General features: G+C 40.8%; 2 long non-coding RNA genes across 3 annotated transcripts in view; one reads left to right on the forward strand and one right to left on the reverse strand.

Moving 5' to 3' along the window:
* The window catches only part of LOC306648647, a 392598-nt gene that overhangs the window by 146173 nt on the left and 219116 nt on the right, over nucleotides 1-27309 (forward strand). Inside the window, exons 9-10 of one of the 2 annotated variants that reach the window (XR_013760427.1) lie at nucleotides 4697-4884; nucleotides 8268-8419. This is a non-coding gene — a long non-coding RNA (uncharacterized lncRNA). The remainder of the gene's footprint in view (nucleotides 1-4696; nucleotides 4885-8267; nucleotides 8420-27309) is intronic. The other variant, XR_013760428.1, reaches the window with a different exon arrangement.
* Nucleotides 4557-27309, reverse strand: part of LOC306648652 — a 116372-nt gene continuing 93619 nt past the window's right edge. Inside the window, exon 4 of the long non-coding RNA XR_013760443.1 lies at nucleotides 4557-4667. This is a non-coding gene — a long non-coding RNA (uncharacterized lncRNA). The remainder of the gene's footprint in view (nucleotides 4668-27309) is intronic.

Consider the following 27309-nt stretch of genomic DNA (forward strand, 5'->3'; position numbering starts at 1 on the left):
TTAAAGAATTGGAAAACTGTGTCTCAAAGAAATATTCATATATCTACATTCATAGAATTATTCACAGTAACTAAAAGGTGGAAGCAACCCAAATATTTAGCAATGGATGAACAGATAAACAAAATGTTGTAGATACATATAATAAAATATTAGCCTTAAAAAAGAATAAAATTCTAGTTCATGCTACAACAGGGATGAAGCTTAAGGATACAATGTTAAACAAAGGAAGACAGTCTCAAAAGACAAATATGGTATGATCTCACTTATGTGAGCGTTATCTAGAGTAGTTACACTCACAGAAACTGCAGACAGAATGATACCAGAGGCTGGGTGGAGGTGGAAATGGAAAGTTGTTCAAAGAATACAGAGTTTCAGTTTTGCCAAATGAAAGAGTTCTGGAAATTACACAACGTGAACGTACTTAACACCTTTGCATCATACTTCTAAAAAACGATTTAAGATGGTAAATTTTGTGACATTTGAAAAAAGAAAAAAGAAAACTGGAGCAGAAAAAGCCATTAATGCAAATGAAGACAGGAAAGTGGACCTCAATCCAAACATATCAATAATTACAATAAATTCAAATGGTGTAAACATACCAAATCAAAGACTTTGTGAAGGAATAAATATATAAGATCAAGTTATATGCTGTCTGTAAGAAACTCACCTCAAATATTGGTCGATTAAAAGTACAAGAATAGAAAGAGGTATAGCATGCGGACACTATAAAAAAGATAGGCAAAGTTGTTATATTAACATCAAACAGATTTCAAAGAAAGAAAGATGATCACCATGATAAGGTAGGACATTCCACAGGCTGAAGAGTCAGTTCATTGAAAAGACATGGCATTCCTAAACCTTTATGTACCTAATAACCGCTTCAAGCCCAGGAAACAAAAGTGAGAGAAAGGAAAGGAGAAACAGATAAACCCACAGTGTTAACTGAAGACTTCAAATGCTTTTCTCAGTAATCAATAAAACTAGTGGATGAAAAAATCAGCAAGTAAACGGAAGAACTGAGCAACACTATCATGTGACTGAATGTAATTGACATTTATAGTACAATTTGATCAACAATATTAGAGTCCTAATTCTTCTCAAATGTATATTGAATGTTCTTCAGAGTATCATGGAGCAAATCTTAAAAATGTAAAGAACTGGGGCTCGGGTTATAGCTAAGTTGGTAGAGTGCCTGCCTTGCATGCACAAGGTCCCTGAGTTCAGTCTTCACCTCCACAAAAAAAGAAAAAAAAAAAAAATAAAGTGAAGAACTGAAATAATACATTGTAAATAATACATTGTATGTTCTCTGACCATAATGGTATTAAATTAGAAATCAGTTAACAGAAGGATAAGATTAAAACTTCATAAAGTCAGTAAACGATATACTTCTGAGTAATGCATGAATTGGGCATTCATTACTTCCTTCATTCAAGGAAGAAGATTTGACGGTAAAAGACTTGGCTACTTCATCAGAGAATGACAAATAAACACAAAAAAATGTGTTTGGCATCATTAGTTATTGGAGAAATATAAGTTAAAATCATGATAAAATGCCATTAAAAATAAAAAGTAACTATAAAATGGCTAAAATAAAATACTGCCAGTACCAAGTGATGGCAAGGATATCGAGCTACTGGAATGCACACATTGCAAAATAGTAGAACCACTTTGGCAGAGTTTGGAAATTTCTTTTGAACTTAAATATTGTATAACCCAGGGAAATGAAAAACATTCTCAGGACAACCTGTACATGGACATCTGTAGCAGTTCTGTTCATGATTGCCCCAAACTGAAAACTGTTGGGCGCTGTGTCATGTGGGCTGTGCAGGGATGAGGCCTGGCGGCCAGCCGGAGGTTGCTTTGATCACATCGGCATAAGGAGGTTAATTAACATCAGCACGCTCAGGTGATTTATCATTGGCCGTATTCATTTAAGTCCATGCACACGTGCACAGGTGTTCCTGAGTGCTCCTGCTCGGGCCTGCTCGCTTTAACCTTTGCTGTGATAGGGCAGCTGGCTCCTCGCCTGATCTCAACTGGCATGGCCCGGCCCTCCGCCTCCTGGAGGAAATATAAGCAGCAGCTAGCAGTAAGAAGCAGTAGGCAGCAGCAGAAGGCAGATTGTAGAGTGGAGAACTGAGAACACACCTCTAGGTTGCACTCTTTAGTTCACAGGATGCAGGACGCACCTCTAAGAAGAAACAGATCTCTGATAAGTGTCGCAAGCCTTTCTTTCTCTAAAACTTCCAAGCCAAGTTTCTCTTCCTCTAAGCAAAGCCTATCTTTCTCTCAAAGTCTCTCTTCCTCTATAAATTAGTGAATATAGGAAAATTAGTTTATTTTCAGTCCACCTCCGATAAATACCCACACATTTGTTGCTGTGGGCGGCGACAGAAAGCAACCCAGATGTCCTTGAACAAGTGCATGGCACATCCATTCAATGGGATGTCATTCATCATTAAAAAGGAATAAGCCATCAACACCTGCATAGAAGCAAGCCATATCCACAGATGGATCTGTGGATCCATTATACTGAAGGGGAACAAATTTGTGAAGATTATATACTATATGATTCCATTTATATTGCAATCTAGAGATGAAAAAAAATATAGTGATGGAGAAAAGATCAGTTGTTTACCAGGGGTTAGGAGCAAGGAAAGGGAGTGACTGTAAAGGGATGACATGAAGCAGTTTATTGGTTGATGGAACTATTCTGAGTAATGGTGGTTACATGAATCTCTACATGTATCAAAATTCATACCATGGCACTGGAAAGGTGTGTGTGTGTGTGTGTGTGTGTGTGTGTGTGTGTGTGTGTGTGTGTGTGGTCTTGGGGATTGAACCAAGGGCATTCTACAGTGAGCTACATCCTCAGCCTCCATTTTTTTTTTTTTTTTTTTAAATTTTGAGACAAAGTCTCAAGTTTCTCAGGCTGGGAACTGAAGATATAGCTGAGTTGGTAGGGTGCTTTCCTTGCAAGCACAAGGCCCTGGGTTCAATCCCCAGCACCGCCAGAAAGAAAAAAGTTTCTTGAGCTAACCTTCAACTTGGGTCTCTCTGCCACAGCCTTCCATTGGCTGTGATTACTTGCATGTCCCAACATACCTGGCAGATTCCTGTTAATTTTAAAAAATTGAAGCAATAGAAAAATATCATGGTTGAACTTTGTACAAAATTATAAGGTTAAAGAGAATGAAGAACAAAATGACATTCCTATAGCTAATGAACAGCACATAGCAAGTCATAATGTTTCAAAACTAGCTAAAGAGGGCTGGGGATATAGCTCAGTTGGTAGAGTGCTTGCCTCGTAAGTACAAGGCCCTGAGTTCAATCCCCAGCACCGAAAAAAAAAAAAAAAAAAAAAAAACCCAAAAAATGAAAAACAAACAAATAAAACTAGCTAAAGACCAGGCATAGGGGCAAATAGGAAGAAAAGACCAAGAGGACAACAGGTATTAGCAAATATATTAGGGTAGAGAAGATTATTAGATAAAAAATTCTGAACTTGACTAAATATGAAAAGATACATTCCAAAATAGAGAATGAGTAAGATACATAAGGTTGTGTGTATATGAATTATATATATTATATATATAAATTGTATATATAATTATGTAAATTATATATATCTATAAAAGATATGGTATGGGATTGTGGCTCAGTGGTAGAGTGCGTGCCTAGCATGTGTGAGGCACTGGGTTCGACTGTGAGCACCACATATAAAAAAATGAATAAAATGAAGGTCTATCAACATCTAAAAAAATTAAAAGATATGTATGTGTGCACATTCAAGTGTTTATGTGTTCTTAAATATAAATGAGAAAACTGAGGCCAAACACTGATTATTGTCAAAATATACTAAGTGCTATGTATCTGTAACAAATGATGTTGTATTTTTTTTAAGCCTTAAAAATTAAACTGTAGGTGATAGAAAGGAAGAGACTTTCCTTTGGCTATATTTTGTAGATTTGAGATGAACTATGTAAATATCTTATGCAATTACAAAACAAAATTAAATGTAGGAAAATCCCTAAAACCAAAATAGAAATGCAGTGCTTCAATTTAAATATGTATCCAGTGGTTATATATCCTTAAATTTGTAAGAAACCACAAATAAAACCCTTACACTATTTTATCAAATTAAGTGGTAGCAGTGCTATATTGTTCTGAGAATGTTATGTGTTACTGGGGGATAAAAAGAAATGAGCAATTTAGTTGGAATCTTTTGGTACCTGAGACTCAGTACATACAGACAAAGGAAATACAGATCAATAACATTAAGTAAAAATTCTATAGTCCTTAATATGAATTGGAAGTATATTATTTTGAACTCAAGCTCTATTTTATCTTTCACTATATATTGTACAGGTTAAGAGATTTAGAGATATTATTTAGTCTCATATATAGACCTCATCTAGATCCTAGTTTAAACAAACAGAAAAATACACATATATAATTATGTGTTTGGGGAAACAGGAAGACTAATTGGTATTTGATGTTAAGTAGTCTGTGAATTTTTTTTTTTTTTTTTTTTGCAGTGCTGGGGATTGAACCCAGGGCCCTGTGCTTGTGAGGCAAGCACTTTACCAACTGAGCTATCTCCCCAGCCCCGTCTGTGAATATTTAGATATGATTATTATTATACTTTTGCAAAAAGTTCTTATCTTCACGATTCATGCTGAAATATTTACAGATGAAATATGATGCCTGGAATTTGCTTTAGTATAATCTGTGGAGTTTGCTATGATGAGTGGATGGATATGATTGTCCTCACCTGGGTGCGGTGGCGCAAGCCTATAATCCCAGCAGCTCTGGAGACTGAGGCAGGATGATGGAGATTTCAAAGCCAGCCTCAGCAAAAGCAAGGCTCTAGACAACTCAGTAAGACCTTGTCTTTAAATAAAATACAAAATAGGGCTGGGGATGTGGCTCAATGGTCAAGTGCCTGTGAATTCAGTCTTCGGTTACCCCCCCCCCACAACAACAACAAAAAAAGATTGTCCTTAAGTTGATAATTGTTGAAGCTCCGTGAGTATTACATTGGTTTTTCCTCCTTTCTTTTCTGTGGTGAACTATTTTAAATCTGAAAAAAAAACAAAAAAAAAACAACAAAAAAAAACCACAAACTAGGAACTCAGCTAGGCAATGTGTGAATGGTGAGGAGAGATAACTGGTGTTAACTTTACGTAGCCCCTCTAATCTGTTATAATGCTCTGTGGGGAACGGGCATGTAGTTTTCTAGGAAGTCCACATATTGTGGTCTTAGAAAGGAAGGAAAAGGAGACTTTGAGAATGGGCATGAGAAACTATAGAAGGAAGACTGAATAATACTACACATTCATGAAAAGGCACCTCACTACAGTGGTTGAATAAGGGTGAAAAGATAATTATGACTTTATATAAGTGGCAGTGATAGAGGTATCTGGATGGATGGTTGGGTATATATATCATTTTAATTTGCATCATTTAGTAATTTAGCTTTAGTTTAATCTACGTTTAGTTTTGATTTTTTTTAGTCTGCAAGAGATGAAGTAAAGAGCACATATCTTGTGAGTGATGTGGGAGAAATTAAACAGGAACACATGGTCAGAACTATTCTGTAATTGTATAGGGCTTCTCCCCTGTATGAGTTCTCTGATGTACAGTAAGGTTTGCCTTCTGGTGAAGGACTTTCCACATTCTTCACAAATATAAGGTTTCTCCCCTGTATGAATTCTCTGATGTAGAGAGTTACCTTCTGGCGGAAGGACTTACCACAGTCGTTACACTTACATGGTTTCTCTCCTGTGTGAGTTCTCTGATGATGAATGAGGTGTGGCTTCAATCTGAAGGTATTTCTACATTGTGGACATTCATATGACTTCTCTCCTGTATGTTTTCTCTGATAATCAGTGAGTGCTATCTTTAGGCGGAAGGACTTACCACACTCATTACAAACAAAGGGTTTCTCTCCTGTGTGAGTTCTCTGATGATCAGTAAGATAGGACTTCCTTCTGAATGCATTCCCACACTGATGGCCACACTGATAGGGTTTTTCCTCTGTGTGAATTCCCTGATGCAGAATCAAAACTGACTTTCTGCAGAATTATTTCCCACATTCAGCGCATGTATGCTTTTTTTCAACATTGGCTGCTCTTCTCTCTTTTGTATGCACAGGTGGGGTTTCCCCTTTGTACACTCTATTGTGTGTGATTAAGCCTCCCTTTTTAAGGAATGATTTTTCACACTCATTGTATCACACTCATTGACTGTGCTGGAGTTACCATCTTCTGAAACTGCATGAGCACATCATTATGATGGAAGGTCCTATCACTTTGATTATGGGATTTGATTTCAGCAGGGACTGTTTCTTGCTTATTATTAAGGAGTGATTTCCCATGTCCATTGTACTTATTAAGTCTCTTTCTTGCAGGACTTAGATTACTGATAATTAATACTGAAACATTTTCCAAAATCTTCCCATGAGTGTCATATTCAGGAGGTAAATTCTTTGAATCAACAGATTTTTTGACTAGCTCAAATGTTTTCTCATATATGCCATTCTTCTCCTTGATAAATCTTTTGTGGTTAATGCACACAACTGATCTGGAATACTTATCTTGGTGTTCCTTGAATTTCATTAGCAAGTCTTCAGCCTACCAGTTTTCTTCTAATAAAAATAACTTGAGACTTTACAAATTTGGTAGGGACAGGGTCTACTGAATTCTAACATGAGGATATGAGACTGTAGAAAAGACCCAGGACAAATTATTCCCTGCCTGGGGAAGAGATATAGAACCTAAATAAAATCTCTGCTTCAGCCTGCTTCAGGTGGCTGTGGTGGCACCCACTTGCAGTCCCAGAGGCTCAGGAGGCTGAGGCAGGAGGATGGCAAGTTCAAAGCCTGCCTCAGCAACTTAGTGAGGTCCTAAGCAACTCAGTGAGACCCTATCTCTAAATAAAATACAAAGATAGGGCTGGGGATGTGGCTCAGTGTTCAATTCCCAGTCCAAAAACAACACCAACTCTGCTTCAATGTGGTAAAGAATGAAAAAAAAAAATGAACAATGAACACTATTAATACCTTTTATATCCTGCAGAACATCATAGACAAAGTAAAATAGAAAATGGTGGAAAAAGGGATTGACAGAAAAATAGATTCACAGACAAGGAAGTAAGTGTATAAAGGGCATTATACTTTAAGCAAAATGGATAAGAAAGTATTTGTAGAAATATTTGTTCAGGGAAAATATTGAGAAGGATTATTTTTGCGGGAGACAGATCACCTATACTTTAATATGGGCAATTAATGAAATAACTACTGAACACCTAACATGTTATATAATTCAGCAAAGATTAAACAGAAGGTCTTTTATTTGGAAGAAAAGAATCCTTAAGCATAAATCATATACATGCAGACTTCAAATTTTATGATTGTATTCAGGAATTGTGTGTGTGTGTGTTCTAAAGGGTAGGCAGCACAGGAATTCAGATAAGAGGAAGGTAGATCTGATGTGAAGTAATGAAGGAATAGTTCATGGAAAAGGAATATAGCATATGGAAGGGAATACATAACATCAATAAAAGTACCTATGTGATGACAAATTCTCCATTTATGGAAAAACCTTAGAGCCTAATTAAAAAAAAAAAAAAAAAAAAAAACAGTTTTGTGTGTGTGTGTGTCTTTGCCAGGGTTTGAGCCCAGGGGCACTCAATCCCTGAGCCACATCCACTGCCCTTTTTATTTTTTATTTTGAGGCCAGGGTCTAAGTTGCTTAGGGCCTCACTAAGTTGCTGAGGCTGGCTTTGAACTTGCAATCCTTCTGCCTCAGCCTCCTGAGCTGTTGGGATTACAGGCAGCAGCAGTGTGCCTGGCTGGAAACTGATTTTTTATCCATGCACTTTATAAAGATGAGTAAGAATTCTGGCTGGGGACATAGCTCAGTTGGTAGAGTGCTTGCCTTGCATGCACAAGGCTCTGAGTTCAATCCCTTGCACCACAAAAAAAAAAAAAAAAAAAAAAAAAAAAAAAAAATTAAAATAAAATTCTGTATGAGAGAAAAGTTGAAAAGACTAGATGAAGGCTTATTGAGGTAGTCAAAGAAGAGAACTTCCTATTTTAATAAGTAATGGCATATCTTGTTAGGAAAATAATAATATAAATTGAATGAACTGGGACAAAAGTTATAACGAAGGCAAACTGTACTTAAGTAATGAAGAGATGACATATGAATTTTCATTTTGCATATCAGTGAGAAATGAGTATAACAGAAAGTTTTTCACAGGCTGATAAACAACTGTGAAGAGATCCAGAAGAAATGATGACAGAGAGAAGACTCAGGCTGATATGATGGCAAGAGTAAAATAACTAAGAAATAATAGAAAAGAATTTCATAGCTGAGAAGTCGATAATTTCTGACATGCTGTAACAAAACAGGTGAGAGGACAGACTACAGTACTTTAGAGGGACTGGAGTGGAGGTGGGAGAACATGCGAGTAGCTGACGCCAGAGCCAGCTACAGAAAATGAACTCAGCTGAAGTTCTGAGAATGGAGGAGTTGGCATGATTCCAAGGCAGATCCCTTGAAGATAAATTAGAGAATGAAAACTAAGAGTACAGTGAAACAGTATATATTTATTCTTTTAAACATGTGTGACTTTTATGCGTTAGGCACTGTTAGGAAGTATGGACATAGTGGTGAAGAAAAGAGACTCAGTTCTAAAATAATCACTCAAGAAATCAGGATAAGAATGAGTTAGTGTTGTTTACCCAAACCAAGGGTTGATTTTAGGAATGATGATCAGCCACATAAAATGAACCACAGAGATTTAATGGAGAACAACTGTAAGTAAGGAAAGTCTAAGCAGAAGCCAAGTGAGTTTTAAAGGTAACAGATTTGTAGTGAGAATGGGAACTAAAGCTTAGTGCAGGAAACAACCCTGACGTATTATGAAGGAAAAAAACAACAGTCAAGTAAGACAACTTGCTGAGAATTTTCTCTTCTTAAAGGATAGATTTACTTATTTATTTAGTTACTGGGGATTGAACCTAGGGGTCCTTAATCAGTGAGCCACATGTCCAGCCCTTTTTATTTTAAGAGGGTCTTGCTAAGTTGCTTAGGGCCTTGCTAAGTTTCTGAGGCTGGCCTTGAACTTGCAATCCTCTTGCCTCAGCCTCCCAAACTCACTGGGATTACAGGTGTGCACCACCATACCCCTCGTAAAAAACAGATTTAAGAATGCCTGAAAGAGATCTATCACAATGGAAAGGACTGAAAATGCTGGAGAGACAGAAATGAAAAAAGCAAAAAGAAAAATCTCACAGCACACTTTAAGGAGTAATATCAAACATACTAGAAAAAAACTATTTTGAAAGAATGATAGAAGTTTGTTTTTTGGTTTTGGTTGTTTCGTTGGTTTTCTTAAAAATATATTTCTAGTCTTTAGGGTTTTATATGTATATATTTTTAGCTGTAGGTGGACAGAATACCTTTATTTTATTTTTATGTGATGCTGATGATCAAACCCAGGGTCTTAGGCGCGAAGTAGTTGAGTGCGCTATCACTGAACCACAATCCGAGCCCCGTTGATTGTTTTTTCTGAGGTGAGTCTTACTATGTTGCCTGGGCCAGCCTCAAACTCCTGGGCTCAAGTGATTCTCCTGCCTCAGGCTCCCACACAGCTGGGATCATAGGAATGCAGTGCTGGGCCCAGCTCAGAAATCTGGTTTTAAGTTTTATGGACACAAAGGTCATTTTGAGAGGTAGGAGTCTTTAAAGAGATACTCCTAAGACATTCCAAAAGTACACCCAACACCTGATTCCTTTAAAATTTACTTTCCACTTTTCATCTGCTTATAACAATGACTTACCTAAGCAGGATTATCCTGCAACTGAGGTCCAGGGCTCTTCTCGTTCTAATCTGAGGATCACATCAGGTTTGGTCATGTCACGTCCTGATAAGGGAAAAGAAGACTTAGGTTGGTTGGGCTTCAATGCCTTTGAAAGATAAAGATGTATGTTCAATATTGCAAATTAAGGCTCTCATTCATGTAACAGTAAACTGAGAACCTTGCAACAGGCAAGGGAGACACAGTCACCCTTTCAATGAACCAAATTCATCACCTCTTTCTCTTCAAATTCAAGATTATACACTTTATGTACTTTGAGGTGAAATATATGCTCATAACATTTTCAAAGAGTTTTTCTACCCACGGAGATGAGGTGGCAATAGTTTTCTAACATCATGTCCATGTATAGAGTCTTCTGAGCAGAATCTAGGTGCTGCCACTCCTCCTACAGAAGTCCACAGTCACATCTTTGAATGACACCGATTCCTGTACTGCATTGAAATTGTGATCACAACAGATTAACGAAATATTGAGGCCTACTCGGTCCTGCTTTTTTGTGTTATTCACAGGAAAACTTGTTAAAAAGAGTGTAATTTTTCCTGTTTTGTGATTTTCCTTCTAGGGAAACAAAACCCTCTGAACTTCTAAATGCCTTGTACAAACCTTGTAAAAACAATTACTGTGAAGGCGGTTTATATCCCAAAGCTGTATTGGTTTATTAGGAGACCAAAACAAAGAAAACATTGTTGCTGCTGAAGAGAAAGTAGAGCCTCAGACAAGAAAGTAACTGAACTTCACAAACTATAAATGCATATACTCATATGGATGTATGAATATGTCAAAATGAACCCTATTATGTTAAAGTATAATGCACTAACAAAATATTTTTTTAAAAAGAAAGTATTTGTGAACACAAATCTCCAATGTGTTCCAAGGACAGCATAGAAGTATATCACAAAGGCAGAACTAATTTCTCAGGTTTCACTAAGGTAAACTTTTTCACCTTAACAATGAATGTTTTGGGCTGGGGTTGTGGCGCAGTGGTAGAGTGCTTGCCTAGCTCACATGAGGCACTGGGTTTGATCCCCAGCACCACATGAAAAACTAAGTTAGCAAAATAAAGGTATTGTGTCCATTGACAAATAAAAAACTTTTTTTAAATGAATGTTTTGGGCCTGGAGTTACGGCTCAGTGGTACAGCATTTGCCTTGCATGTGTTGAGGCACTGTGTTCGATTCTCAGCACCACATATAAATACATAAAACAAAGGTCCATTGACAACTTAAAAATTTGTTTTTAAATGAATGTTTCATGCAGGAAGAAAATGGTTCTAGGGTGCATAGTGGGATTTTCAATATCCAGCAATAAAAGAGTAAACTGCTCAGGAAAACATTTTCTCAGACAGTAGTTATAAAATCTGTTCAAAATATGTAATAAACAACTAAAACAAAGTACTGGAAATTAATTTTATGACTTTTTTGAGAATGCCTAAGACCCTGTAGCCCTCCAGGCAGAAAAGCATCACTTCCCCAATCATGACAGATCAGAATTCAGGGCTGGTGAATGAGGTGGAAACTTAATTCTGAAAGTGAGAGAACTATACAAAGGATGAGACTCAATAACTGAGTGTAAACTCTGCTAAATTCCCTGGCTAACAGTTATATGATGGATGTGTTGGAGACATCACAGAGGGCTTAGCAAAAAGCAGACAGAAAACCAAAACCAAAACCAAAAGAATCTTGAAAATCAGAAGTGTACCTAGTGATAGTTTAAGATTTCTGCTTTTGTGACTGGTGGTATTCCACAACCTGCTCACAAATCAAGCAAAAGAAAACTGAAGCTTTATTGGATTGAAGTGGGCTTAGGGTTAACAAAGCAAGAGGTAGTATTAGGGATATGGAAAACAGAATCCCAAAGATCTGGAGGTCAATTTCAAAGTAATCCAACACAGATAGAATTGGCATGACTGCTTCAAGTGGTGCTTGGTGACCCTTTTCTACTATTTTGGCATGAAAACAGCCACATACAATATTGTGTTTCCTTTCCCTCCCTCCCCATCCCCCTTCTTCCCTTCTTTCCCTATTTCCCTTTCTTGCCTTTCCTTCTTCCCTTTCCTTCCTTCCTTCCTTCCTTCCTTCCTTCCTTCCTTCCTACCTTCCTTCCTTCCTCCCTTCCTTCCTCCCCTCCCTCCCTCCCTCCCTTCCTTCCTTGTACTGGGGATTAAACCCAGGAACATTCTACTGAATTATATACCTAGCCCTTTTTATTTACTTATTTATTTTTTGATTTTGAGACAGGGTTTTGCTAAGTTGTTGAGGCTGACCTTGAACTTGGAATCCTTCAGTTTCAGCCCGCAGAGTAGCTGAGATTACAGGCATGTGCCACCACACTCCATTTTGAAAATATTTTTGTTTCAGTAAAACTTACTTATGGATGCTGAAATTAGAATTTTATGGAATTTTCATATGTTGTGAATAGTTTTTTGAATTTTTCCAAACATTTTAAACATAAAAACTATTCTTAAGGTCTGGGCATGCAGCTCAGTGATAAGAGTACTTGCTAATCATGTGTGGCCTTGGTTCAGTACCAGTACAGCCAAACAAAACAAAACAAACAAAAAACAAGCAATCTAAAAAAATCTTAGCTCATACTCTACAAAAACAGGAAGCTGGGCTGGGGTTGTGGCTCAGTGACAGAGCACTTGACTGGCATGTATGAGGCCCTGGGTTCAATTCTCAGTACCACATATAAATAAGTAAATTAAATAAAGGTCCATGGACAACTAAAAAGATATACATTAAAAAAAAAAAAAAAAACAGGAAGCTGTTTGAATTTCATTTATCTCATACATGGCATATAGACCAAAGATTGGGGGAGTGGGGGGGAGAATCAGTAAAGAAAACTAAAATGTTGCAAGATTGGTGCATTTTATCTTAAATAACTTAATATTAACATTAAGTGAACCTTGGTAAGTTAAAGACTGCATACTTTAATGTTCAAGTAACCATTAAAAATGAAGATATAGCTGGGTGCAGTGTAGCACACCTGTAATCCCAGCAGCTTGGGAGGCTGAGGCAGGAGGATCGAGAGTTCAAAGTCAGCCTCAACAAAAGTGAGGTCCTAAGCAACTCAGTGAGACTTTTTCTCTAAATACAATACAAAATAGGGCTGGGGATGTGGCTCAGTGGTCGAGTGACCCTGAGTTCAATCCATAGTACCCCTGCCAAAATGCAGATATAACTAAAATGTCAATAAAGGAATTAAAATTAATTATAGCAATGGAATTAACACAAAATACAACAGGATATAGGAATAGATCACCAAAAGCTGGTTAGAAGGAACTAAATACACATTACTAAGTGGAAGAAGCCAATCTGGAAAGGCTACCTACTGGATGATTCCAATGATATGACATTCCAGAAAAGGCAAAATTTTGAGTGGTTGCCAGGGGTCAGAGGAAAAAGGATAAATATTTTTTTTATTTTTTACCTTTTCTGCAGTGCTGGGGGTTGAACCCAGGCCTCATATATAGCAGCTACACCCCCAGCCCAAGATGAATATTTTATTTCAGAAAATTAACATATATTTTAACTAAACATTACAATGAACTTCCTGAGTCCTCAAAAGGCATTTGACAATATTGTATACTAACTCTACAATACAACAGTAATAATGAAAATAAATAGGAATCAATGTATAATTCCTTAACGATTGATACAGTGTGCACACACAAAGTCAATTTTCTTCCAAAGTTCAATGTTAAGGAAAGTTAAGCCTAATATTTTTTCTTTCCACACTTTTTTATTGGTGCATTAGAGCTGCATATAATAATGGGATTTGTTGTTGTATATTTGTACATGCACACAATATAACAATATAATTTGGCCAATGTAACTCCCCAGCACTCCCGGCCACCTGCCATCCCTTTCCTCCATTGATCTCCCTTTGATTTTCTTGAGATCCCAGCCCCCCACTTTCTTTTCCTCTTTCCTCCCTAGCTTCCACATGAGCGAAAACATGCAACGCTTGACCTTCTGAGTTTGTCTTATTTCATTTAACATAATAATCTTTAGTTCCATCCATGTTCCTAAAAAATGACATGATTTCATGTTTCCTTATGACTGAATAAAACTCCACTGTGTGTATATACTAATTTTCTTTATCCATTCATTCACTGACAGATACCCAGACTGGTTCCATAGTTTGACTAGTGAGAACTCTGCTGGTATAAACAGGTGTGTTCATGTGTCACTATAGTATGGTGACTTTCACTCTTTAGGATAAATACTAAGGAGTGGTAGAGCTGGGTCATATGGTGGTTCCATGCCTAGTCTTTTGGAGATCCAAAAGACTATGATTTCCCTGCTGGTTGTACTAATTTCCATTGCCATCAATAGTGTAAAAGTATTCCTTTTTCTCCACTCAGAATGAATATTTTAAATACCAAAGATGCAAACAGACGAAAGGTAAAAGGATGAAAAAAGATATAATACACAAATACATATATGGGAAATACAATGGGGAAAGATGAATTGATTATGGTAATCAAAAGACAAAATAGATGTTGAGTTGAAGAATATTATTAGATACAAGGGGCATTTCATAGTAATAAAAGAGTAAACATATCAGGAAAATAAAATCACAAATGTGTATGCATAGAGTTGCAAAATTTGTCAAAATTTCAACAAGATTTTTTTTTGGGGGTACTGGGATTGAACGCAGAGGTGCTTAACCACTGAGCCACATCCGCTCCTCTTTAAAAAAAATTTTTTTTTAGTTGTCTTTTATTTCAGTTATTTATATGTGATGCTGAGTATCGAACCCAGGGCCTCACACATGCCAGGCAAGCGCTCTACCACCGAGCCACAACTCCAGCCCCATATCATCTAAAGCATTGGTTGGTATTCATGTCAGTATGTGACACTTTCTGATGCTCTTAGTCAGAGGTATGGTGGGACACAGAATTCAAAGAGATCTGAGATCTTGCCAGGAAATCAGAGAGACATTAATATCAACAAAAGGTGCCGATTGTTAGCTGTTCCATGGCCGAAGGACCTACACTTGGTCCAAGAAAATAGGAGCTAGGGAGCACGCCCACGAAGCATTCTTTCCATTTGAACTGATGGAATTAACTGAAAGTAGCTTACACAAAACACAAGGAAAATGAACAGCCCACAAAAACCCCAACTTTTCCTGTTATAAATCTGGAGGGAGTCACTGCAGCCTGCCGCAGCCTCTCAGTGACCTCACAAAGGACTGCTGTGATGTCAAATGCTCTGGGCTGCCATCCTAGTGCCTTGTGTTACAGGAAGGTCACAGGATGTGGTGACTGAGCCCGAGGAGTGTGGAGAGCCTGAAAGCACTCGGCTTCAGTCACACTTCCTAACACATTTCCTCCCATCCTCAGGCTGCCAGCTCAGCTTTCTCGTTCCTGATGACCACTTCCCTGGAGTGCCCTTTTGCACCTTTTCCATCGAAAATGCCTCCTCAGATTTCATTCCTCACATGTGTGTGTGCTTCAGCACTTGCTGATGCTCAGGAGTGGGGCCGTGGATTCCTCTCAGGAGTGGGAGAGCCTGGACCGGGGACAGAGGGATTCATACAGCTCTGGTGCTGGAGAGCCAGAGCCACCTCATCTCCCTGGTGAGCATCACAATTTGAACTTAGGAATTCCTGCTTGGTCTTACTCTCAACTTTTGGATTGTCTTTAAATATCTAGAGGTATTGCTTTTTAAAACAATCTTTGAGTCATAGATAGACATATAATTTTATTTCATTTATTTATTTTATGTGGTGCAGAGGATGGAACTCAATGCCTCACACGTACTAGGCTAGTGCCCTGCCCCTGAGCCACAAACGCAGCCCTGGTTTGTGTTTTACTGGCAGCCCACATCATCCTCGGTGACCCAACTTCTCCATCCTTCAGCAATCTTGGGTGCCTTTTTCTTGTCCTGTCACTGTTTCTCTTCCTTAACAACCAAGGTTCCAGATTGAAATTTTATTCATGTGATCATGTTTTAATATTTTGACTTCTGGGCAGGGCTGTGCATATCTCCGCCAGATGTTCTCTTATTAGAAAAAGGCCAAGAGTCCTGGATGGTTTTGAAGGATGAAGTAAGAGGACCTTACCCAGGTGAGCATGGGCTGAAGAGGCACCAGCCAGCCATCGTCACACATGATAGCTCGGCTGCTTGGCGAGGCAGCAGCACCCCTGGAATATCCAGCTGGAATATCACTTCACTGGCCAAAAGTCTCTACTGAAGGCCTGCAAAACACACACACAGCCTTTTGCAAGAGAACTTTCTCTTCATTCCAGACGACTCTCCGTTTCTATGCTCTCATTATCCCCTTGTGTAACAAAATGGAAAATGCCCTTCTATTTTTCTAGTGGTACTTATTTTATGGATGGTGTGGGTAAGCTCCTTTCTCTACCTTTTTCATGTATGTATTTGTTAATTTCTTCATTCTCTAAAACAAATTGTGCTTTTGCTTTTTATTTTACCTCTACCTCTTGAGGTCTTCCTTATTACCTACTTTTTCCTTGCTGTGTTTTTCCTGCACTCATTAACTCATGCTTTCATCTGACATTCTTTTATCTGATTTTTAAATTTTGTTTTGGTTTAGAAGAGTTAACAAATAGTGTAAGATGTATTAAAAAAGCTTTTATGCTTTCCTATGACAAGAACATGGCCACAAATCTGCATAATCGATTCTATAGTAAGAAAAGACCCCATAGCCTGTGGTTTGAAATCAGGATAAAACAGTGAAAACAGTTCTGACCAGTAAGGAGGAAGGGACACAAGAGAGGTTAAAGCTGATGGAGGACAACCAGGGGAACACAGTGCAGAAGAGACAGCTGGTTTGTCCAGGTCCCAGGTCCCTGGATTCTCCATTTACTCCTCTAATGATGATGATGATTTCTTACTAGTTGTTGAGGACTTATTTTGTGCCGGGTGCTTCCTGGAAATAGTGTATGATTCCCTATTCCCTCAAAAGAAACTCTGAGAAGAGATATTTTATCCTCAATCATCATATAGAATATATGAAGAAAAGCGCTGCCAAACTCACTGATTCTCCCAACACCAAAAGATGGTATCAGTAAAATAAAATAATCTGAAACCATGGTCTGTTTTCTTTCTGCTGTGGTTCACTGCTCGTACCTTGTGACTGAACTGCTTTTGAACTCGGTTGCTTGTTGCTTGAGTCCTTGCTCAGCTCCTAAGAAATTCTGTCCCAAGATAAACTCCCAAGTTCACAAGAAAAATTTATAGTACAAACAAATGACATTTTTACTGAATCCTAGTTACATATGAAAAATTAGTCTCTAAAGAGTTAAGACTTTTACTTTATTTCTAGCTCGTGCCAGATTCATGTTGCTTCAACAGAATTCTCAAATTATTTTCCTGTCTGAAATATCACCCATAACTAACTCCATGACTGTAAATAGAACATACCCCGTGTCGTGGAGTTCCTCGTATAGTGGTGATTCTGGACTACATTGCTTTCCATGTATCAGACTGATGCTCTGTTGTTTCCAACCTTCCTGTATTTTAGCTGAGAATTATATAAGATGTTCATCATAGTGTTTTACACGTTACTTGAAGATTTGTAGGTATTTTATGAAATACTTTCCTTGGCCTTGTCTAGAAGGGAAAAAGAAGATGTGGGGAGGGCTTTGAAAGCATACAACAGCCACATTTTCTATCAAATGGATGAGCAATACTATGATTTAAAGAATAAATAAAGCACTCTGGGTGGGATTATATGACAAAAAGTGGTTTGGCTACGCAAGTGGAAGAAATGAGCATGGTTCAGTATTTACATGTAGAATGACAAAAGGAGAATGAGAAGGCCTGATCACATTCCTTCACATTTATCCGTGACTACTTATGGCCTGGGTATGCCTTTGTCTCCTGTTTACACAAGGCTTGGGGGAACACCATGTGTAACAGTTTCCATAGAGATGGAAGGGGTGAAATGGTGAGACAGGTCACATGATGAGACTACTCCATTGGTGGACTTGGTCCCTAGTTTTATAATGGCATCCTCTACTCCATCCTGTGTACCACTCACACTCCTTTTTTCTTGTAATGTGTTTATTCTAATTATATTCTAATGACCCACATGTGCTAAATATTCATGAGCATAGTATCTGAAACACAGCCTTAGGTCTTTAGTTTCTTATGCTGTTTTTGAAGGGAAATGCTGACAATCATTTTTGATCAAACTCCTGAGATGAAGATGACCAAAACAAAAGATGTTCTCTCATCACCTGCCTGAATTTTTATTACCACTTTAAAAGCTTGACTTCTTTCTGGCCCTTTTGTTGAGACTGCAGAGAATTTGTGAATTTTAAAACTCATTTCTGTCCTGTGAATCAGGATTTACTTTCTACCATTTCCTATCTCCTGCAAAAGCAGTTTCCAAATTGCACATGGGCATTAAAATTATGACCTTGGAGTGAAGGGCACAAGCGAGATTTGGGAGTGTTATGGCTTAGATGTTAGTTGTCCCCCAAAAGCTCGTGTGAGACAATGCAAGAAGGTTGAGAGGTGAAATGATTGGGTCATGAGGGCCTTAACCCGATCAGTGAATTAACACCCTGGTTGGGATGAATGAATGGGAGTTTAGGCAAGGTAGGGTGTGGCTGGAGGAGGAAGGTCATTGGGGTAGACTTTGGGGAGTCTGTGAATTGAGCCCAGTCCTGGGGCACTTTTCTCCACCACACACATCTGCCATGATGTTCTCCCTCCTCTCAGGCCCCAAGGAATGGAGCTGACTGTCAATGGACTGACACCTCTTGTGTTTTATAAGCCCACAAATAAAATGTTCCTCCTTAGATTGTTCTTGTTAGGTCTTTTGGTCACATTGGCAAAAGAGCTGAATCAAACGGAAAATTATGTATTATCAAGAGATAACTCCCAATAATAGTTGAGAATTCATTTGATCCTGTTTGTGGAACCTTTCTACTCGCATCATTTCACCTCTGTGTGTCCTACCCCCTGCTGTGTCCTACACCCACGAAGCCCCTGGGCAGAGAGTGAACCTGGGGTTGAAGCAATGCTTAAATCAACAGAAGCCCTTCATGAAATTGGTGTGAAGCTGCTGCTGGAGGCCGCCTTCCACTTGTACCTCATTCCTGCTCCAGGGAGCACACATGTTCTTGTACTGAGTACAGGCCCTAAGGTTCCCTTAGGACAAATAGGAAACTGCTGCTGCAAGAAAGCGGAATTCCTTAGGGTCACATGCAAATTCATGTTTGTAATTAGCCTTGGAACCACTGTACAGCTTCTAATTAATTTTCCCGTCAACAAGCAGTTTCCAAATTGTACATCGGTTTAAAATCTGAGACAGTGGCCTAAAGGTCAAGGGAGTTATGCAAAGATCATTGTTTATCAAGGTGTGTCTCCCAAAGAGAGGATTGTGAATTCAGGCTGATTCTGCCTTTGCAATCTTGCTACTGGTACATTTTGTCTGTGTTCTTCTAGTTGTTTTCTAAAGCAGATACTCAGACCAGTTGTGCAATACACCTACTAAGTTTCTAGATAGAAAGAGAACCTGGGGTTGACAGAAGAGTAAACTCAGATCCCTTGGTGAATTAAATTGGAAACTGCCTCTGGGAGAGGCTGCCATTTGTATTCCACTACTTCTCACATAAGCCTTCTTTAAACTTAATTTTCAAATCTGTTTGTTCCTCTTAGATATACATGACAGTAGGGAACTCGAGACCTCTAAATTTCCTACCCTCCTACAGAGGCACGCTTGATCTGTCTTTGCTAATATGATTACCCACCCTAAGTGCCAGAAATAAAGGGACCTCTATTAAATAAACACAGGTTATGCCAATAAGAAGGTATTTTACAAAATTCAGGTGGCATTAGATATCTTAAGTACAACTTATGGGAGCATCTGGGACATTATACAAACTAAATGCTGCAGTTACATTCCTGAGAACTCTGGCAATGTAACTAATATCCTTAAAGATTCCCATTCCCATTAGAGGCAGTGTCCTCACAGGCCTTGTCATGGTAACAACTTCTTAGCTCTTGGTCATCCGGCATCTCCTGGTGAAAAATATGCTGGTCTCTACCATCATCACCATCATCATCATCATCATCATCATCATCATCATCATCATGTTCATTGACATGTTCAAATGCTGGGACATTTATTGTTGTATTAACCTCATTCCAGAACTCCTGTTTTCTTTTTTTCTTGTATAGCACCTTCCTCCCAGGTGACTTAACCTGTTTTCTCCAAACTAGACTCACCCCTCAGACTCATCAACACACTCACGACATTTCTAAAAGGGAAACCAAAGTGCTTGTCCCATGTCACCCTATCTCAGCCTGAAGCAGCCAGAGCAGTCTTTGCCCATTTCACCTTTCAGAACTGAGGCCGCCCTTACTCAGAGGGAGAACGAGACAGGAAAAAAAGACAGAGAGTAAATGATCAGGTGGGAAAGACGAGGAGGGTTATAAAAGAATAAGAAATGGGCCGCTCCAGTTGCAATTCCTACTGAACCACTTGCTCACACCTCCCAGATCTGCACTTTCCAACACAAATGATGACACCCTGGGCTGCTCCTTCCTGACATTATCCTGTACACAGGGAAGAAAAGGAAGGTGGGGAGGGAGAGGAAACCTGGGATCTATAAAAATGTAAGACACACCACCTGCATGGGCACCCAGCTGTGGTCTCCTATTTCCCTCTGGATACGTCTGCCACCTCTGTTCTCTTCCATTAAAAAAAAAAAAGAAAAAGAAAAAGTTGTTTTCTATGTTTGTGTTGTGGTTTCGATATGAGGTATTCCCCCAAAGCATGTGTGAGACAATAAAAGAAGGTTCACAGCAGACGTGATGGGGTGATAAGAAACTTAATCCAAGCAGTGAATCCCTGGCTGAGAGCTAACTGAGAGTGGGCAGGGTCTGATGGAGGAGGGGGTCATTGGGGGTGTGCCATGGGTATATATTTGGTATCTGGAGAAAGGAGCGTCTGCTTCCTGGTCATCAATGTGAGCTGCTTCCTTGTGCCATACTCTTGTGCCATGATGATCTGCCTCACCTGCAGCCCTGGGATGTGGAAGCAGCTGCCTATAGACTAGACCTCTGAACCTGGGAGCCCCTAAATAAACTTTTCCTCCTCTACAAAGTTCTTGTAGGAACTTTTAATCACAGCAGGGAAAAGGGTGACTACAACAGCTTGCCTCACCATTACTCAGGTGTTAATGTTCAAACAGGTGGAACGAGGAACCTATCCTGATTTCCAAGGTGGGTGTCAGAGCTTTATCCCTTCTCTGAAGCTCTTACTGTATTTACATTGTGTACACTTCTCACCTGACCTACTAGAAGAGTCTACATTACTTTCCATCCCCATCTTTCCTAATTATTTCCTTAATTAACAGGATTATCTAAGAACTAACTGAGACATCTTGACTTTTTTCTTACAAAATCTTTGATGATTGAAATTTCCTTGCATAATACTTCTCTAGGCCAGGTGGCAAACCTTTGACCTCTTCCAACGGTCCCTCCCAAACCACCCTCAGCTTCTTCTCCACACTCCCTGTGTGTTGTATTTCTGTCCCAATGGGCTGTAGGGATGCACCAGATTCTATCACATTTGTCTCTCTTCTCTTTCCTCCTCTGGGAAGTCCTTATTCCTTCACAGGTTTGGAAACCCAAGCACAGTACGAACTCAGCTTCCTTCATGACACCTTGAATGTGTTCCCAGCTAAAGGTAATTCTCCTTTCTTCTACCCTTCAAATGGAGAAAATTCATAGATGAGACATGGAGAAAGGTTAACCCTCCAATCCAAATCCATTTCAGGATCATGTTGATGTTAGAGGTAATTTAGGATTCAATAAAGCAAACAAATGAGGGTAAAGAAAATAAATATTTATTGACTCGTGTGCTTTTTAAAGTTTTTAACTTTTTAAAGAATAAAAATCAAATATAAATTAAAACAAACTAATAAAACTATCAACTAAGAGAGTATAATGAGAAAAAAAATTTTTTTTTTTTTGCAACAATACATGAATTTATATTTTAAACTAAGGGTTATTTTAACAGAATCAAAATGTCAAAAAACTTTCAAAGTAAATATGCTATAGTAACCTGGAGTTATGTTATTAATAAAAGGAGAATTTTTTAAAGTAAAAGAATTAGCTCTTGTAACTGAAAAGTCAATATTTGAGCTCTTTAACACAGTGCTGGGGTAACTGTCCTTAAGGATCTCTCTTCCATTTGATGTCTGCTCTCATGTCCTTTGTGTTCATCACAGTCTCAAGGAAACCCTCCACCGAAGTATGGTGGAAAAGCAGTTCTCTGCAACCCCAGAATTTCACCGTGTGTATAGTCGTTGAGTCAGAGAGAGACAAATTGTCATTTGCAGCAGTCAGCCAGTTGTATAATGTCCATAGGAAGTATGTCTCCACCTTGAGACCGGTGTTCCCTTGCAGAAGTCTGAGTTATTTGCATGGCCAGTGTACATGGTAAGCTGATTCCTAAGGCATAGGAAGTGTGGCCACCTAATGAGAAGGGAAAAAAAGCAAAACTAATTTAGAGTCAGAAAGGCACCTCCAGGAACAGTACATTTGGTTTCTTGTCAGGTCTGTTGGGTGCTTTCATCTTGACCTCACTCAGAGTTAGCCACTCATGTGTGTCTCACGCTTAAGTCTAAGCTCGTTGAGGGCAAGCATCAACAGAGGTTCAACCAGTCAGAGCCTAAGCAACAACAGTTAGCTGTGTGAAGAACCTTCATGGACAGGATGAGTGAAACAGAAACCAAGGTCAGCATGTACTTAAAGTAATGTTCTTTCAGGCCTTTCCAAACTCCATGAATGAAACTTGATATTTTTCAAGAATTTAGGGAAATTGAACATCCCTTAAATGAAGAGACAGTGTTACTGCTTAAAATGCAATCAGGAAAGGAAGGGATAGGGGCAAGATTTAAGATGCAACCAACTAATTTGAAATTTCTGGCCCCAAATGAAGCTAGGATCCTACTAACATTAAGAACAAGAAGTTAAAAATTTTTCCTCATCAAAATTGTTGTATTTGGAAAGAAAACCTTGTTTTAATGTTTCGGCATTGCTAAGTGCAAACAGGACTTACAGCTTGCATTTTTAAAATTGATCCCAATTTGGAAATGAATTTCCCTTTAAGGTCTTAAGAAGTATGCACCGTGCCAAGAGTTTTAAATCTTCAAAATGGATTACTAAAGAATATTTTCTTTTAAAATTTTCTTTCCTGAGTAATTTTCAATAATCTGTGAAAATATCCCTGCTTTGCATTTTATCCTCTCAATAGATTGGTTGATGTATTCCAACTAGTTATTTTATGGTCACAGTACTATAATACAGATGGCTCAAGGGATCACCACATGGATGGTGCCTAATTAGTGATGTTTCCTATAACAGACTCTTTGTATAGCAGGTTGTAAGCTTCTGTTCTCCAAGTCCATATTGTAGAGTCTGTTTAGTATACAGGTTCATTATTATGGACTTGAATGAGATTTAAAATCCTATGCAATCACCTCTGCTCACTCTTATCACTGGGATCTTGGAAAAGGAATCAGCGTCCATTCAGCTCATTTTACAAACCTAAAATGGGGCTCATAATATGTGATTCAGAGAATTGTGAAACTTGCAGAAAATGATGTGATGATTTGCACAGAGCATAAGACACACTATAAAGGCTAAAGGAATACAAGGACTCTTGGCAAAAGAGTGATTTTTATGCTAAAATTGGTATTCATTCTCTTGAGAAAGAAAAACTGGATTTTCCTGTTGGAAGAACAGTCGATCAGTCATAGTTGAGTATTCCTGTGTAAAATGAAAAGTGTCGCTGTGTGGATGTAAATGACAGAACAGAGCAGGGCCCTCATTTCCCGGATGTGCAATGCTCTGCTCACGTGTGATGGGCTGAAGCCTCTGCTGCTTACCTCCCTAAGGGCACCTGGTATGTTTCCTGACAAATATCCCCACGTGGGGGTCCCTAGGCCAGACCCAGTGTGACTTCTCATCTCCCACATGATAGAAATATCTTACTCCAATTCAGACTCAATGTCATCTTTTTGAGCAAAGCAAAGCTGCTCTACTCCAGGCCTCTGAAATTAAAGAATGTGAAGACAAACAAGGCATAGTGTACGGGGCATCTCAGTGGGCGCCTCAGGGATCTCACCAGGCCACACCTCATGGCACTGTGTCATGGTCAAAGTCAGGGTGCTGTCAGACTCTTGAGGACTTACATATCTTCATTGCTGACTGGACAAAATTGATTGAGTGCCTCTTCATGAGAATTATTTTGAGTTGCTAGGATGAGTTACCAACTTTTCACATTTTGTCACATATCAATTATCATTGACTCTTTTCCTAATTCCATTTTTCTGAACATTTTGAGAAGAATATTTGTGTCTCATACCCCTAACCCTTTAATTCCTTAACTGTGCTGTGACTTTTCTAGGAAACACATTGTCTCTCCTAACTCTGGAACATTTCTAAATTCAGGAAACTAACATAGGTACCTTCCTCTAATGTCTAGCCCAGGTTTGTTATTTTGCATTCTCCATACTTGGTTTAAGTTCAGGGTCACCAAATTCCTACACTTGTCACATCTCTTTAGTCTCTTGATAGTCTTAGAAAATTTTCAAGTTTGCATAATTCTGAAATGTAGAGTCAAAGACTGTGGCATTCCTCTGTGTGTGTGTGTGTGTGTGTGCATGCACGATGCTACCTTGGTGATTCTCCGTACAGCTCTTATGTCAAAAGCCCAGATTGGCAAAGCTCATTTCACCTCCAAAGTCACACTGAGAGCAATGGGAACATCCAACACGTGCCACCAGGCCTGCGATCTAGAACTAGCTGTCAACGTGTGTGCCATGCTTACCAAATGGAGTGAGTATGAGAGCTTGGCAGGCAGGAGGTGACTAGAAGAGGACCGCACACGAAGGAGGGGTGGTATCCATGGGTTCTTCGCGGGAGGCCTTGGAGGCTGAAGGGGCAGAGGCCCTGTGTGCCGGGGTGGAGGCCAGTGGATGGTTGCCAAGTGGCAGCACGAGAAGCCTGGGGGCGTTGGCAGAGGCTCTGTTCTGTTGAGGGTTCCTGGATACAGGCTGAGGGGTGGGCTGTAGGACAACAGCAGGGTAGAGATTAGAGTTGGGGTGGCTGACCTGAGGCACCAGGGGTCCAGTGGAGACAGCTGCGTGAGCTGGCTGCCTGTTCTTCCTCCGGCCATGGCCCTTGGGGTGAGGGCAGGAGCTGCCCCAGGAAGCAGAAGATTCAAAAATGAGTGCCATCGAAGGAGGGGTTGTGTCCATGTGAATGTCCTCAGCCTGCACAGTGGCATGGCCAGCAAGGGGAGCCGGTGACTTGGCTATGCTGGTGGCAGAGATGCTGGTAGCAGGTCCATTGTGGCCCTGGCAATGGAGGTTGCAGGTGCAAGGGAGGAGAGTAGGGCTTGGGAAGGAATGGGGAGGAGGAGGAAGAGGAGCAGCGGGAGGAGCAGGAGGAGCAGCCCAAGGAGAAGGGGGATTAGGTTGAGGAAGAGCAGGAGGAGGAGGATAAGGAAGAGGAGGCACAGGAGGATGAAGAGGAGGAGGAGGGAGAGGATAAGGAAGAGGAGCAGCAGGAGGAGCAGCCCAAGGAGAAGGGGCATTAGGAGGAGGAAGAGCAGGAGAAGGAGGATAAAGAGGAGGAGGATAAAGAGGAGGAGGCAGAGGAGGATGAAGAGGAGGAGGAGGTAGAGGATGAGGAAGAGGAGCAGCAGGAGGAGCAGCAGGAGCAGCCCAAGGAGAAGGGGCATTAGGAGGAGGAAGAGCAGGAGGAGGAGGATAAAGAAGAGGAGGCGGAGGAGGAGGGAGAGGAGGAGAAGGAGGAGGGAGAGGAGGAGGATAAAGAGGAGGAAAAGGAGGAGGAGCAAGAGCAGCCCAGTGAGAAGGGGCATTAGGAGGAGGAAGAGCAGGAGGAGGAGGAGCATAAAGAGAAGGAAGAGTTGGATGAAATGGAGGAGGAGGAGGAGAGAGAGCAGGAGGAGGAGGTGGGGGAGGAGGAAGACCAGGGGCAGGAGGAGGCGGAGGAGGAAGAAGAGGAGGAGAAGGGGAATCAATGCACATGGGGATGGGGGAGATGGATCTGCAGCGGGTAGGAGGAGGTAGAGCAGCAGCAGGGGGAGGATAAAGATGTGAAAGAAGAGGTGGATGAAATGGAGGAGAAGGAGGGTGAGGAGGAGGAGGAGCGGGAGGAGGAGTGGGAGGAGGAGAATCAATGCACATGGGGATGGGGGAGATGGATCTGCAGCGGGTCGGGTTGGAGGGGAAAGGGACCTGGATAAGAGGTGTGGGGAGGTGGGAATTGGGAGGTTCCACAGGTCTTGGCAGGTGTGTAGGTGGGTGACAGTCATTGGGGTTAACTCCCACATTGCTTCCCACTTTGCTCCAAGCAGGAGGAGGGTGAGTGGGAAGAGGCAGAGGAATTGAACTGGGGCTTTCCCCCTCATCTTTCTTTGTCACGGGGGAAGGTAGAGGGACAGATGGGTTCAGGGGTTCAGCAAGCTGGAATTGGATCTGGTGGCTGGAAAGAATATGGGGCATCTGGGAGGGGTGACTGGGCGGGCTGACTGAGTGTGCCTTGTGGGCAGGCACTTCCACTCGGAAGAAGGAGTGGAGCGACTGAGTGGTGCGGGGGCCCTTCAGAGCCCCCCTTCTACCTGCCAAGGCCTGGGCACCCTCCCCCCTTGTCCTCCTTGCAGCCTGAGCTTCCCTCCTCAGGCTGCCTGAGTCCTCCTGGAAGCACAGACGTGGCCGTTTGGCAGGTGGGGGCAGCTCTTCCTCAGGCCAGGGCACCAAGAGTGGCAGGGCCGTTACCATGGGCAACTTTCTCTTCCTGGGCCTCCAGGTAGCAGCCCCTTGTGAGGGAGAGCAATGGGGTGGAGCCCAGGAAGATGTTTCGCTCTGAAGCCCCTTGATGGAGGCCCGAGGGCCTGGAGAGATTGTCCGGTGGTGTTCATCTCGCCTCCCCTTGCTCCCTTCCTCTGGCAGTGAGCAGCAGCCCTGGTGTGGCTCGGGCCGCACTGCTGCCTGGGCCTCGGCTGTAACCTGGACGCCCTGAGCAGGGCGCTGGGAGCAGCAGGTGGCAGGGCTCCCACCAGACGAGTGCTGTGGAGACACCTGGGCCCTGTCTGGATTGCTGTTGGTCTCCAGGGGCCCAGGGCTGGGCTCCAGGGCACTGAGATTTCCCTGAGCCTCCGCAGACTTTGCTGCTCTTGCTGCCCCTTGGCTCAGGGGCCCCGTATCCAGCTCCTCAGGCCTCCCTCGTGGCTCACCACTCTCTCCCTGGACCTCCTCCTCCTCCTCCTCGTCCTCCTCCTCCTCGTCCTCCTCCTCCTCCTCGTCCTCCTCTTCGTCCTCCTCGTCGACCTCCTCCTCCTCGTCGTCCTCGTCCTCCTCTTCCTCCTCTGGCTCCTCCTCCACAGGCTCCTCC

The sequence above is a fragment of the Sciurus vulgaris genome, assembly GCF_902686455.1.
Source record: "Sciurus vulgaris genome assembly, chromosome: 17".
Taxonomy (NCBI): domain Eukaryota; kingdom Metazoa; phylum Chordata; class Mammalia; order Rodentia; family Sciuridae; genus Sciurus; species Sciurus vulgaris.